This window comes from Mirounga angustirostris, unplaced genomic scaffold (assembly GCF_029215605.1).
Source record: "Mirounga angustirostris isolate CCGP_5_RB_7025 unplaced genomic scaffold, mMirAng1.0.hap1 SCAF_15, whole genome shotgun sequence".
NCBI lineage: Eukaryota > Metazoa > Chordata > Mammalia > Carnivora > Phocidae > Mirounga > Mirounga angustirostris.
Genome location: NW_026991723.1, coordinates 25,301,283 through 25,313,458, shown reverse-complemented (window position 1 = coordinate 25,313,458; position 12,176 = coordinate 25,301,283).

Here is a 12,176-nt window from a genome sequence, read left to right as displayed (position 1 = left end):
TATGAGCAGTATCTTCCCTGTACTAAGAAGTAAAAAGACACAATATCCCCAGAGATAGAGACTCTAAAGCCCAGAAATCCATGGCAACAAACCTTGTTACTTTTTACTATTCTACTACTTCAGCTCAAATTCCACTTAGAATTTCTTAATAAGGGGCACCTGGGTGGCTCAGTCAGTTAAGCATCTGCCTTCGGCTCAGGTCATGATCCCAGAGTCCTGGGATGGAGCCCCACATCGGGCTCCCTGCTCAGTGGGAAGCCTGCTTCTCCCTTTGCCCCTCTCCCCCTGTCCCCCCACTTATGCTCTCTCTCTCTCAAAAATAAATAAATAAAATCTTTTAAAGATTTTTCTTATTAATTAAAGCTCCCAAATATTTGTTTTCTTTATCCTGTTAATTCCTCACAAATTTATTGTCTCTTTGCCTAAAACGTATAAAAACTCCCTGCCTTGGTCATTTCTTTGGGTCTCAATTTCATTACTGGGCCTCTGTGTGCAAGTACTAAAACTTTGGAGTTTTTTTCTCCTATTCTTCTGTCTCATGCCAATTTAATTCCTAAACCAGCTGGAAGAATCTTGGAAGGCAGAAGGAAATTTTTCTCTTCCCCTACAAATTAGACATTGTTTTAACAGAAGTTGCTGCTCCTCTGACAGAATGAAAATGATGGGGTCAGGATTCTGGCTGCAGAGATGGCTCTCTTCTCATAATTCCAGCTCCCACCCCAAAAGATGGCTGTGGGGACAAACCATTGAGGCTCCAGGATAAGAGAATTTCAATCAAGGATATGTTTTCCCTTCACCTCTAACCCTGAGCCAGTCCACAGAAAACCCAACTCCATTGTTTTTGCAGCATTTCCTCCCTCAATAACCTCCATTCCAGGCCAGCATTTCTCCCAGCAAAGTGCTTTGATATACCTCACACCTACCTGGCAAAGGATGCAAATCAAGAATTATAAACAAAGATCTTTTGACTGTAGAAAACCAAACTGGCAGAGGACAAAAGAACAGGGAAAAATGCCTGCTCTTGAAGGGAAGTGAAATGTTTGGGTCATGCATGGTCAAATCGCCTGTCATCAATATTTGACCAAGTCAAAAAAGGGACCAAAAGTTTTTCTCAGTGACAACCAAAAGAAATCTCATTTAAAAATCAAACTCCTCCAATAGCAAAAGGGAACATCTCATAGCCAAAAAATATTTAAATCATTGGACCAGATTTGGGAGAAAGTGGGCTTAAATTAAGAAAAAGTCAGGATGATGGATGATTTAAGGAATATAAAATGCAATCCCTGGGAGCACTGGGAGGGTAAGTGTACCATCCACAGAGCTGGCCTTAAGAAAATATGGCTTATATGAAAACTGACATGCCTGAAGTCTTTAAAAACAGTTTATCCTATCAAACAAATTGAACATTCCCATATGAAATCCTGTTTCTTAATTTGGACCACCAGACATCCTTTCCGCTCATGTTTCAAATCTGAAAATGCATGTGGTTTTATTTTAACACTTGGCTATGGCAGAAACCTCCAGATTCCTTAAAGACAGCATTTTACTAGTTTGGGGAGGTTTTCTGTATGAAAGGTACGTATTGTCATCATGTGACCTACCGGAGTGCAGCCAAGGCACAGAGGCCCATGCACCTGTTTTCCTAAAGGCTACTCAGGACAAGGGCTTTCTTATTAGACAGTGCTGTCAGACTGGATGCACTTTCCCCAGATTGCTCACAGTTTAATTCATAATAAGAGATTATACACTGGGCTCCCAGGAATTCAGGTACATGGGATGAGGTCATGTCCTTGGCACATGACAGTGTTGTCCCCCTACCTAGGTTCACACCAGCTCACAGGGGAGACAGAAGAGGGAAAGAAGACTGTGACCTCAGAGGCCCTGGGGTCCACACTTCTCAGAAGCCTTCTGAAATGGCAGAGCAAGTCCAGGCCTGCCAGGTTGTGATGCACAATTATAGTACTCCAGAGCTGGCAGGAAACTTGTAGGTCACTAACCCACCCCTAGCCCACCCACTGAAGCCTTTAGAGGCTATAGAGCTGCGTAGAGGGCTATAAAGCTGGGTAGAGGCAGAACTTGGGCTAAAAGTCAGGCATCTTGATCCCAGTGTTGGTAATCTGTCTCTCACACCAGTGCTTCTCAAATTCATGTGCATATAAATCACCTGGGGAGCTTGTTAAATGCTAATTCTGATTCAGCAGGTCTGAGGTAGAGTCTAAAATTTTGCATTTCTAATAAGCTTTCCTTTGATGTCCCTGTTGCTGGTCAAGAACTGTTCTCTAAGTAGCACATTCTGACATCTCTATTCTCAACATTCCTCCATCACAGAAAAATACAGAAAATAGTCCCTCTTGCATGGCCTAGGAACTGATTAAAGAGGATCCTTTTCTTAATCTCTTGGTCAAATCTACCTCAAGCAATGAAGTCTCAGCTTCGGCTTTCTCCACTTAAGACCTCCAGAATTACTGCCCAGCCACTTAGTGGGAAGGGAGAAAGAAACCATAAAACCAATAATCCCATACTCTCTATCAGGTGACTTTGGGGTAAACCAGTGGTTCTCAAACTGTAGGCCCTACACCAACACCATCAGCATCACTTGAAATCTTGTCAGAAGTGCAAATTCAAAAATTATAGGAGCAGGCTCAGCGGTCTGTATTTTGGCAAGCCCTCCAGGTGATTTTGAAGCAGGCTCAAGTATGGGAATCACTAAGGTTAAGACTCACAGCCAAGAGCAGCCTACCAACACTCAGATCTTTGTAGCAAAGAATGGTATTTTATCAAAAAAGAAGCCACAACACAATGATTTCCTAGCCCCAGAACATAGCCTACTTGAAGCAAGGGATGACATCTAATCATAACCCAAACCAATGAATTTAGAGTATATTAGTACATGACTGTGGGGCCTGCACATGGTGTCTCCTCACTGAACTCAAAGAAGATTCCAAAGAATCACAAACACTCAAATTTGTGCCCTCAAGCAAGACATTTCTCAAGCTTTCCTACCCTTTAGGAAGGATCACCACAGTGCTCTTGGACCCATTTGAACAGGCATGTTACTCTCTTCCTCACGGCCTGAAGGGAATTATATACCTGGCACTTTCAACCTGGTAAGAAGACAGCTTCTTGTCATGTTCATCTTGTCTGTGTGTGTACGTGTGAACTCCTTGACTACACATACGAAAGAAACCAATCTCAACCCCCATCCGTCCTGTCAAAAAGGTTGGGATGCCCACAGGTTGGACTGAGGCAACAGATCTGTGCCCCCATGCAGTAATATTATGGAAATAAATATAATCCACAGCCTCTACCCTCCTGTGTACTTCCCTCATTTTTTTATGAGAAACAATAAGAAAGTCTCATTAAAATTTTTCTGTAATTTTTAAGCTTTATGGAGCCAGCCCTAATAGGCCACCATTTGCTTCTTTGTCTTGCATATGAAGTCGTGATTCATCTGTATGCAATTCTGTCTTGTTTGTTATAATGTTGCCATGGCAACATTTTTCCTTTCAAGTACCAAGTAAATTGTGGAAGAGTGCATACAAACCGCATGCTCCTATAGGTAAATACTTCATTGCTATCTACACAAACATTTCATTCATTGTACCCACTCTCTCCTCTCTCCGTACAGCCAGTTCCATTAAGATCCAATTTTTGAATTCTTTCCTCCCAAGAACATGTGAAAGCCTTGCTCCACCAGAAGAGATCCAAATCAAAGTGGATCTGGGTTTGAATATTTTAAAATACTTTCCTTTTTCCACAATTCTTCTGTTAAGACCTATGAAGTAAGAGAAGTTTTAAAAATCAAACCAAAAAGTTTATAACCAAAGTCTTCTCCATCCCAAACAGCAGAAATTCCTGCCTTCCATTTTCATATAAATAATACAACTCTCAGACACCACGCATGGCTGTACTTGAAAAGTCAATTTCATTAGTGTTTTTTACCTGATACAGTTAATTCTCATATCAGGACCCACAAAATGGAGGCCACCCTACTGGCCCAGCCCAAGTCACAAATCTAAACCTAAATCAGCCGGCACTTACAGAAAACACCTGCAAAGGAAACCTATAATACACCAATCACAACTCTCACACTCAGCTCTAGCTAGCTTCTCTTACCCTAGAAAACAGGACCTGCTAGACTTATAAGGAAACCCCTGACCTAATCAATCAGACCCCATATCCGAGTTGCTGCTTCCAACACTGTAAAACTTGCTTTTGCCCCAAGTCCCTTGGGAAGAGTGTTCCACTGCTTGTGAGGCACTGTATTTCCTTGATCCATGAGTTGTTTCCCCTTAAATAAAGACATCAAACTTGTTACTAAATTGTTTTAGTTTCGTCTTTTGATAACCTTTACTGGGCATGTATACACTGGCCTCACTAGCTCTAAGCCCCTAGTGGGCAGGATGTCTGTGTCACACACATCATCCCCTCTCCCAAATCAACAGGCACAATGGTTCTAGAATTCCCAATCAGGGACGGATGCATTGGAATTACCCAGGAGCTTTCAAAAGTACAGAAGTCTGATATTGTCTAGGGATTTTGATTCTGAGTAGGTCTATAAAATGGGAATAATGATAGTCTTAACTCAGAAGACTCTTGTGAGAATTACATGAGATAAAAAATGCATAAGAAACCTGCAGCCCAGGGCCTGGTCCTACAGGCAATTAGTAACTAAGGGCTATATTTCTTGGTAATAAAATATTAGGTAATTAGGACTAGATTATTAATTAGGTATTAGGTATTAGGACTAGATTAATAGAGTCATAATGAAGTCTGATGAATAGTCCCTACCTGACAGTAAAGAACTCCTCAGAATGCATACCCTAAACCAGGACAATCTAAGAGGGAAAGGAGTACTATTAATAATTTTACTAGGACAATAGGTATAAACCAAAGATCCCTGGTAAAAAGGATGTATGGTATTCCTACCAGTAATCCTTCTTTACAGTTAGTAACATACATCTATAAGGTTGTCACTGATGGGCCTGGCTGCTTGATTCATTAACATCTGATTGTATTATCCCTTTGGATCTGTTGATGCAAAACTGATTTCCTTACATGGGTTTTTATACCCTGCAAAATGCGTAGACTGTCATCAGCATAAATTGCTAATGTAACAGAGAGAAACTTCGCATGTCTGACTCCATATTGCTTCTATTTCCCTTGCTGCTGTGACCTATAGCTTAGAAACTTCTGCTTAGCTCTGCCTGTTACAGCTAAGATTTGCAAAAACTGTTTTCACCTGAAACCTACCTCACCCGAGGAGATAAGGAAGTACATACAGAGATGACTATGCTATGTTTAAGATTTACAGGAACAACACAGCCAGATTCCTGTATGCAAAGATCAACTGACAAAGGACAAAGAAGTTACATGACCTTCTTCAGATCCACAGATGTCAGTCAGCTTTTGACTCCAACCCCGTCCTGATTCCTCCTCTTCCTAACACAGTTCCAAGTTCTTGCTGAGGGGAGACAGTTCTTTGGGACAATAGTTCACCATCTCCTTGGTTTGCTGGCTTTCCGAATAAAGTCACTTTCCTACCCCAACATCTTGCCCCTTGACTTAATGGCCTGTTGTGTGGTGATCAGAATGAGCTTGGTCTTGGTCACATTAAGACAACGCTGAATGAACTGCCTGATGAGATAAAGGAGAACACCAGCTCTGCACAACTTCGTGTCTAGGATATGAGATGGCCAGGTTGGAATTTACTGAAAATTATGTTTAAAGCTTTGATTGGGTTCGGGCATGATTAGAACTGAGTGAGGATCATGATACAACAGTCCAGGATTGGTGGAAACAGCAAGGTGAGGCATTTTGAAGCAAGGATTCAAAGAAGCTTAGGGGTCCTTTCCACTGAAGAGATGACGGGCCTTTCAGTTGATGAGTCTTTCTGGGCAAGAATCTCTTGGAATAGTAAAATCATGCTAATGAAGAAAGGGGAAGAGCAAAGTCACATTAATATAGACACTAAACTGTATAGGGGATAGTTAGTTTCAGTCCTAAGTGTCCAGACTGTGTGCGGGTGGATGGTTTTGATTCTCGACCTTTCTAGAAGCCAGTCTGACAACATAAATAAAGAGTCTTAAAAGCATTCCCACTTTTTATACTGTAATTCTATTTCCAAGGAGCTAAGGAAATAATCTAAAATGCCTACAATGATTTATGTAATGAAGCTGTTCATTATGAACTAAAATTATTTAAGAGCCCCAAGTTGGAAGTAACACAAATGCCCAATAATAGGTAAATAAATGTAGTATATGCATATAGTAGAAGTCCATGAAGCCATTAAAATTTTATGGGAAAAAAGTAATAACAATGGAATATGCATGTACTTTATTTGCTAAGAGGAAAAAAGCAGATTATAGATTCAAATAAACAAAGAAAAAAATTACTGGAAGAAAATGTAGCAAACGTATCAAATACACCAAAATGATACTTCTGGGTGGTTAGAGACAATTTCAATTGTTCTTCCTTACACTTTTCAATGTTAATTAATTCATATGTATATATATTAATTCATATATGTGTTAATATGTATATTAACAAAGAATATATTGCTTTTATAATCAGAATGTTTTTGTATAAGCAATAATATTATGGCAGAAAAAATAGAAAATACAGCCAAACACAAAAGACAAAAATGTAAATAAAAATCACCCGTAATCCTACCTCTCAGAGATAATTATATTTACCTTGTGATATATATATATTCTTCCACACTTTTTTCTGCCTGAGAAAGCAAAGTCGATTTTTGCCTACCGCAATCATGAGTTAGTAGGTAGGGGTGGGGGAGTGGGAGGGAGCACTTTGACCTCTGAAACAAACAAATAAAAATACAGAATCACTATCTAGCAATAGTCTCCAAAATAGATGAAACCTTTATTCCGTTCCCAGATGTTACTGTAGGGGAGGAAAAAGTTTTCCTTGACCCTCTTTGAGTCCCTAGCTGGGTCTAAAAATTAAACTGAAAAAGAGAGATTAACAGGAGAAAAACATACAAATTTATTTAACATAAGTTTTATGTGACACAGGAAACTTCATAAGGAAATGAAGACCTGAAGAAACAATTAGACCTGAGTATTTTTATGCAAGGTTTGATGAGAAGTGGACAGTCGAGGAGAAATATGACGGGTTAAGGAGTATGGAATCGGTATAGTAAACTGGGGAAAAGTTAGCCAGAATCTTTGTTAAGATTCTTCTGAGCCTCCCTTTGTCTTTGGAGATAAGGATGCTCCTTTCCTTCAGGTATAGGGAGGGCATCTCTCACCTGAGGGTTTTATGACCTGTTTCAGGGGACAAAGGCAGAGGAAAGGTCAGAGTGACCTTCCTTCTACTGTTTTCTCAAATTCCTTTAGCTTAATAAATTCACTATGTCAAAGTACCACATTTTGCGTTATTGTGTCCTGAACTCCCATGATTACTGATTTCTAACAAAAATAACTTTATCCCTGCCTCTTGTGACGGTGACATCTACTAATATATGATACTTCTTGCAGATATAATTGTGTGAGAAAACTTTTCCCACCATGATTAGACTCTCTGCAACCTTGTGGGAGATCTTCTTTAAACATCTCTCCTATTTTTTACTCAGCAGGCCAATTCTTCCAAAGTATAAACTCCTTTGCAAATATTTTGCAAGTAAAATTTCTTTTTTCTCTAGTTTTCCTTTCATTTGTATCTAATAAATGTAAATGTTTAGAAAAAAAATATCATGATGGTTTTTTTCAATTAACAATGTACCATGAATATCTTTCTATGGCTATAAATAGAAAAGCACAATTTTAATGACTGCATAGTATTCGGATATTTGGATATATTATCATTTATATAACCAGTAACCTACTGTTGGATTTTTATGTTTTGTGTTGTTGGCATTATAATAAAAGCTGAAATAAGGGCAACTGTGTGGCTCAGTTAAGCAACTGCCTTCGGCTCAGGTCATGATCCCAGAGTCCTGGGATCGAGCCCCACGTTGAGTTCCCTGCTCAGTGGGGAGTCTGCTTCTCCCTCTCCCTCTGCCTCTCTCCCCGGCTTGTACTCTCTCTCTCTCTCAAATAAGTAAATAAAATCTTTTTTTTAAAAAATCTGAAACAAACATATTTATACATATATTTTTGTGTCTTAATCTCGGATAAATTCCTTGAGTCAGACTTCAAACTGTAAGGGTACATATATTTTAAGGTTTTTTTTTAAGATTTTATTTATTTTTTGACAGAGAGAGAGACAGCGAGAGAGGGAACACAAGCAGGGGGAGTGGGAGAGGGAGAAGCAGGCTTCCCGCTGAGCAAGGAGCCCGATGCGGGGCTCGATCCCAGGACCCTGGGATCATGACCTGAGCCGAAGGCAGACGCCTAACGACTGAGCCACCCAGGTGCCCCTATTTTAAGGTTTTTAATACATATTGCCCAATTGTTCTCTAGAAAGATTGTGTACTTACAGTTCTACCACCCATAAATAAACATTTACTCAATGCCCTCCCCAACACTAGGTATTTCTTGTTTTATTACCGACCAAGAAGATAAGCTAAAACGGTATTTCATTTAAATTTGTACTTACGTATTAGAATGCTATTTCTTCATCTCTGAACTAGCCATTTGTATTATTTTATTTTGTGAATTGAATGTTTATAACTTTTTCCCATTTTCTAATTGAGATATTCACATCCTTATCATTTATTTGTGAATTGTATATATTTTAAGGATACTGATTATTTGTCATGTATTGATACCCAGTCTTGTTTCTTTGTTTCTTTCAGAAACAAAGAGTAGGTGGTGTTAGTTGTTGTTAAAAAGAAGTTTTAGGGCGCCTGGGTGGCTCAGTCGTTAAGCGTCTGCCTTCGGCTCAGGTCATGATCCCAGGGTCCTGGGATCGAGTCCCACATCGGGCTCCCTGCTCGGCAGAAAGCCTGCTTCTCCCTCTCCCGCTCCCCCTACTTGTGTTCCTGCTCTCGCTATGTCTCTCTCTGTCAATAAATAAATAAAATCTTTAAAAAAAAAAAAAAGAAGTTTTAAATCTATCCATCATTTCCTTTATGGCTTAATGCCATTGGGGTTATACTTAGACAGGATTATATAACCCTAAATTACAGGAGTTTCCACTTAAATTTTTCCTCTATGAGTTTAAAGGTTTAATTGCAATTTGTAAATCTTTATTTCTAAGTAACAAACATATTTCTTCTTGATTTATCTCGATTCTTCAATTTTAGATAAATTCGATGCACCTCCTCAGGCATTTGGCCACCTCTTCACCTTGCCTACCCCCACTGGCCAGTTCTGCTACTTGAGGCCAACTGGTCACTTGCCCTGGGAATGTCAGGCCCTTCCCTAACCACAGCTGCACAGCCAGGTCAGAGTGTTTGGCTCCTTGCTCCACTTCAGAACTTAAATGAAACAGTATACTGGGCAGCATGAGATATGGCATCTTTGGTAGCTTCCAAAAAGGGGACAGTGATACAAACAGGATGTGCAGAAGAGTTAACTCCCATAGGGTAAACTTTGACCAATGGGAAGCAAGATATGGGAAGGATCTGGGCAGAAACAACTCCCTCTCCCTTCTCTTTCCCATAGATTGCTCCAAAATATGGTTGCTCCTTGCAGCCTGTCTGGAAAAAAACCTCACATGCTGAGTGGAGAGTGGACTTACCACTAACCAACCTGCTTTGTTTCTTTGACATGTTACAAAGTGGTAACCAGGCTGGTAATGCATCACTTTACATCACTTGACTACCCTTGTTTCACATCCCTTTTGTCCTCACTCCCTTCCCTAGGCTTATGACTAAAGCACCAGCATTTCCACGTTGTCTCAGACCTGGTTTCTAAGGAAACCTCTCACTGCTTCTTTTCCTCTTCTTTAGCCTTCTTCTCCTTCTCTCTAGAAGATTAATCAGCTTTCTCTTCTTGATTCATTTTTTAAAATTTCATCTTAATGTTCTGTATATCTGAAAGGTTTTTCTTGGTTTCCAAATTTTCCTTTCTTATATAGCATCCTGCATTTATTCCATGAATGCAATCTTTTCTTATCTCTCTGAGAATATTAATTGTAGTCTTTATGAAGTTTTATTCTGCTTTCTGCCTTGTTTCTCTTTCCTCTGAGTTTCTTTTTCTTTCTGTTTTAACATCTGTTTTCATAGTAAATACTTTCACATTAAGATATTTCCTTAAATGTATGATGATTCTTAGTTTGTTTTGTTTTGTTTTAAGTAGGCTCCACACCCAGCATGGAGCCCAACATGGGACTTGAACTCATGACCCTGAGATCAAGACCTGAGCTGAAATCAAGAGTCAGATGCTTAACCAACTGAGCCACCCAGGCGCCCCCTTAGTTATTTTTTTACTCTAAAAAAAGTTTTGTATTTTTGTTTATGGATAAGGCTTACAGAATGATGGCCCTCACCATAGGGTAATTGGCATGGACCCAGCCATGCCATTGGGGAACACAAATATCTATTTCTATAGGCCTTTTCTCCTGGCTTGGTCATTTTTCCCAGAGAATAATGAATGCTCTACTTTCCCGAGGGGACATAAGCCTGGCTACCAGTGTCCTGGGCACTAAAAGGGAACCCAGAAAGGGAACCTGGAGTCTCACTGTTCTCAACTTAATTACCCTGTTTTCAACATAGTACCCTGCTTCAATGATCACTGGCAGTTGTTGTGGTAGTCCACAACTCTCTGGCTCAACATCTCCAGAGAATACACCTCCAGTCTTCTTCCATGGCCAGAGAGGGAGAGTTGTTTGGTTATGGGAGGTGAAGAGGGAATCTGAGGTCTAATTTGATATAAACTTTTAGCGAAACATTTTGTTTTCAGCCGACACAGATCCTTACCTTGAGGGGTACCTGCCATTATCATTCTTGAGCTCTTCTGAGCATAGGTGGTGCAAACTATTGCTTCTGGTTGGCATCCCACCCTTCTCTTCCATTTATTTTCTTTCCTCCAGGATTGCATTGACTCCTCTAGTCGGCGACAGTCTCCTGGCCAGTTTTCTTTCTCCTTTAAAGTTTCTACCCTTTTGCAATCCCTTGCTGTTATTTTAGTAGAGTTTTGGAATTCTTTGAGCACATGCTCCACGTTCATGTTTAACTAGAAGTCCTCAAACGCCTCTCCCACCACAGCTTTCAAGATAACCAAGTGTTTTGGTTTTTTGTTGTGGTTTACTATTGAGGTAATGCATTATACTGATAGGTCTTTTTTAAATATTAAGCTATCCTTGTAATCCTGGGATAACCTCGATTTGGTTATACATTATTTTTTATTAGGCAAATGGATCCAGTCTAATATTGTATTCAGGCTTTTTGCAAAGTGAAATTCATTTATCTACTTTTATGAGTGTTATATTGATTGATTTTTGTATTGGGGCTCTAGTAATTGGGTAAAGCAATCAGAACAGTTTTTTCTCTGTATCTATGCTAAGAAATAATTTAAACTGTGTAGAAATTATGTTTGTTAACAGTTTGAAATCATTTGCCCCCCAAAACCTCTAGACCTTCCTGCCCTTTTTAGGGTAAATAGTTGACACGGTTTTTCAATTTCATTATATAACAACCTCTTAAGAAACTATTCATTCAATTTTTCAGATAAATCGCAAAACATTCTGTTAAATAAACGAAGCTTTGTACAAGAGAGTACATATTATATGATTCCATTTACATGAAGTTCCAGGACAGGAACCAATATGTGGGAGATACAGAAAAACGGTTCCTTCTGGGGGGGTGGGCTGGGAACAGGAAGTGACTGGGAAGAAACATGAGGGAACTTTGTGGGGTGATGGAAAGGTTCACTAATTATCATGATGGGGGTTTGGGTTACACAGGTGTATGCATTTGTCAAATGAATGTACAACTAAAATTTGTACACATATCATTGCATGTAAATTATATATTAGAAAACTATTAAGGAATATTGAATCCAGTTAATGATATGCATATTGAAGTGTTTAGAGGAAAGTGTACTGATGTCAAATTTTACTTTGAAATGCACCAAGAAATAAGATAGATTGATAGATAGAAGGATAGGTGATAAAGCAAGTATAGTAAAATGCTAATCAGATCTAAGTGGTAGGTATTCAGGTATTCATATAAAAGTCTTTCAGGGGTGCCTGGGTGGCAGAGTCGGTTAAGCGACTGACTCTTAGTTTCAGCTCAGGTCTCCATCTTAGGGTCATGAGATTGAGCCCTG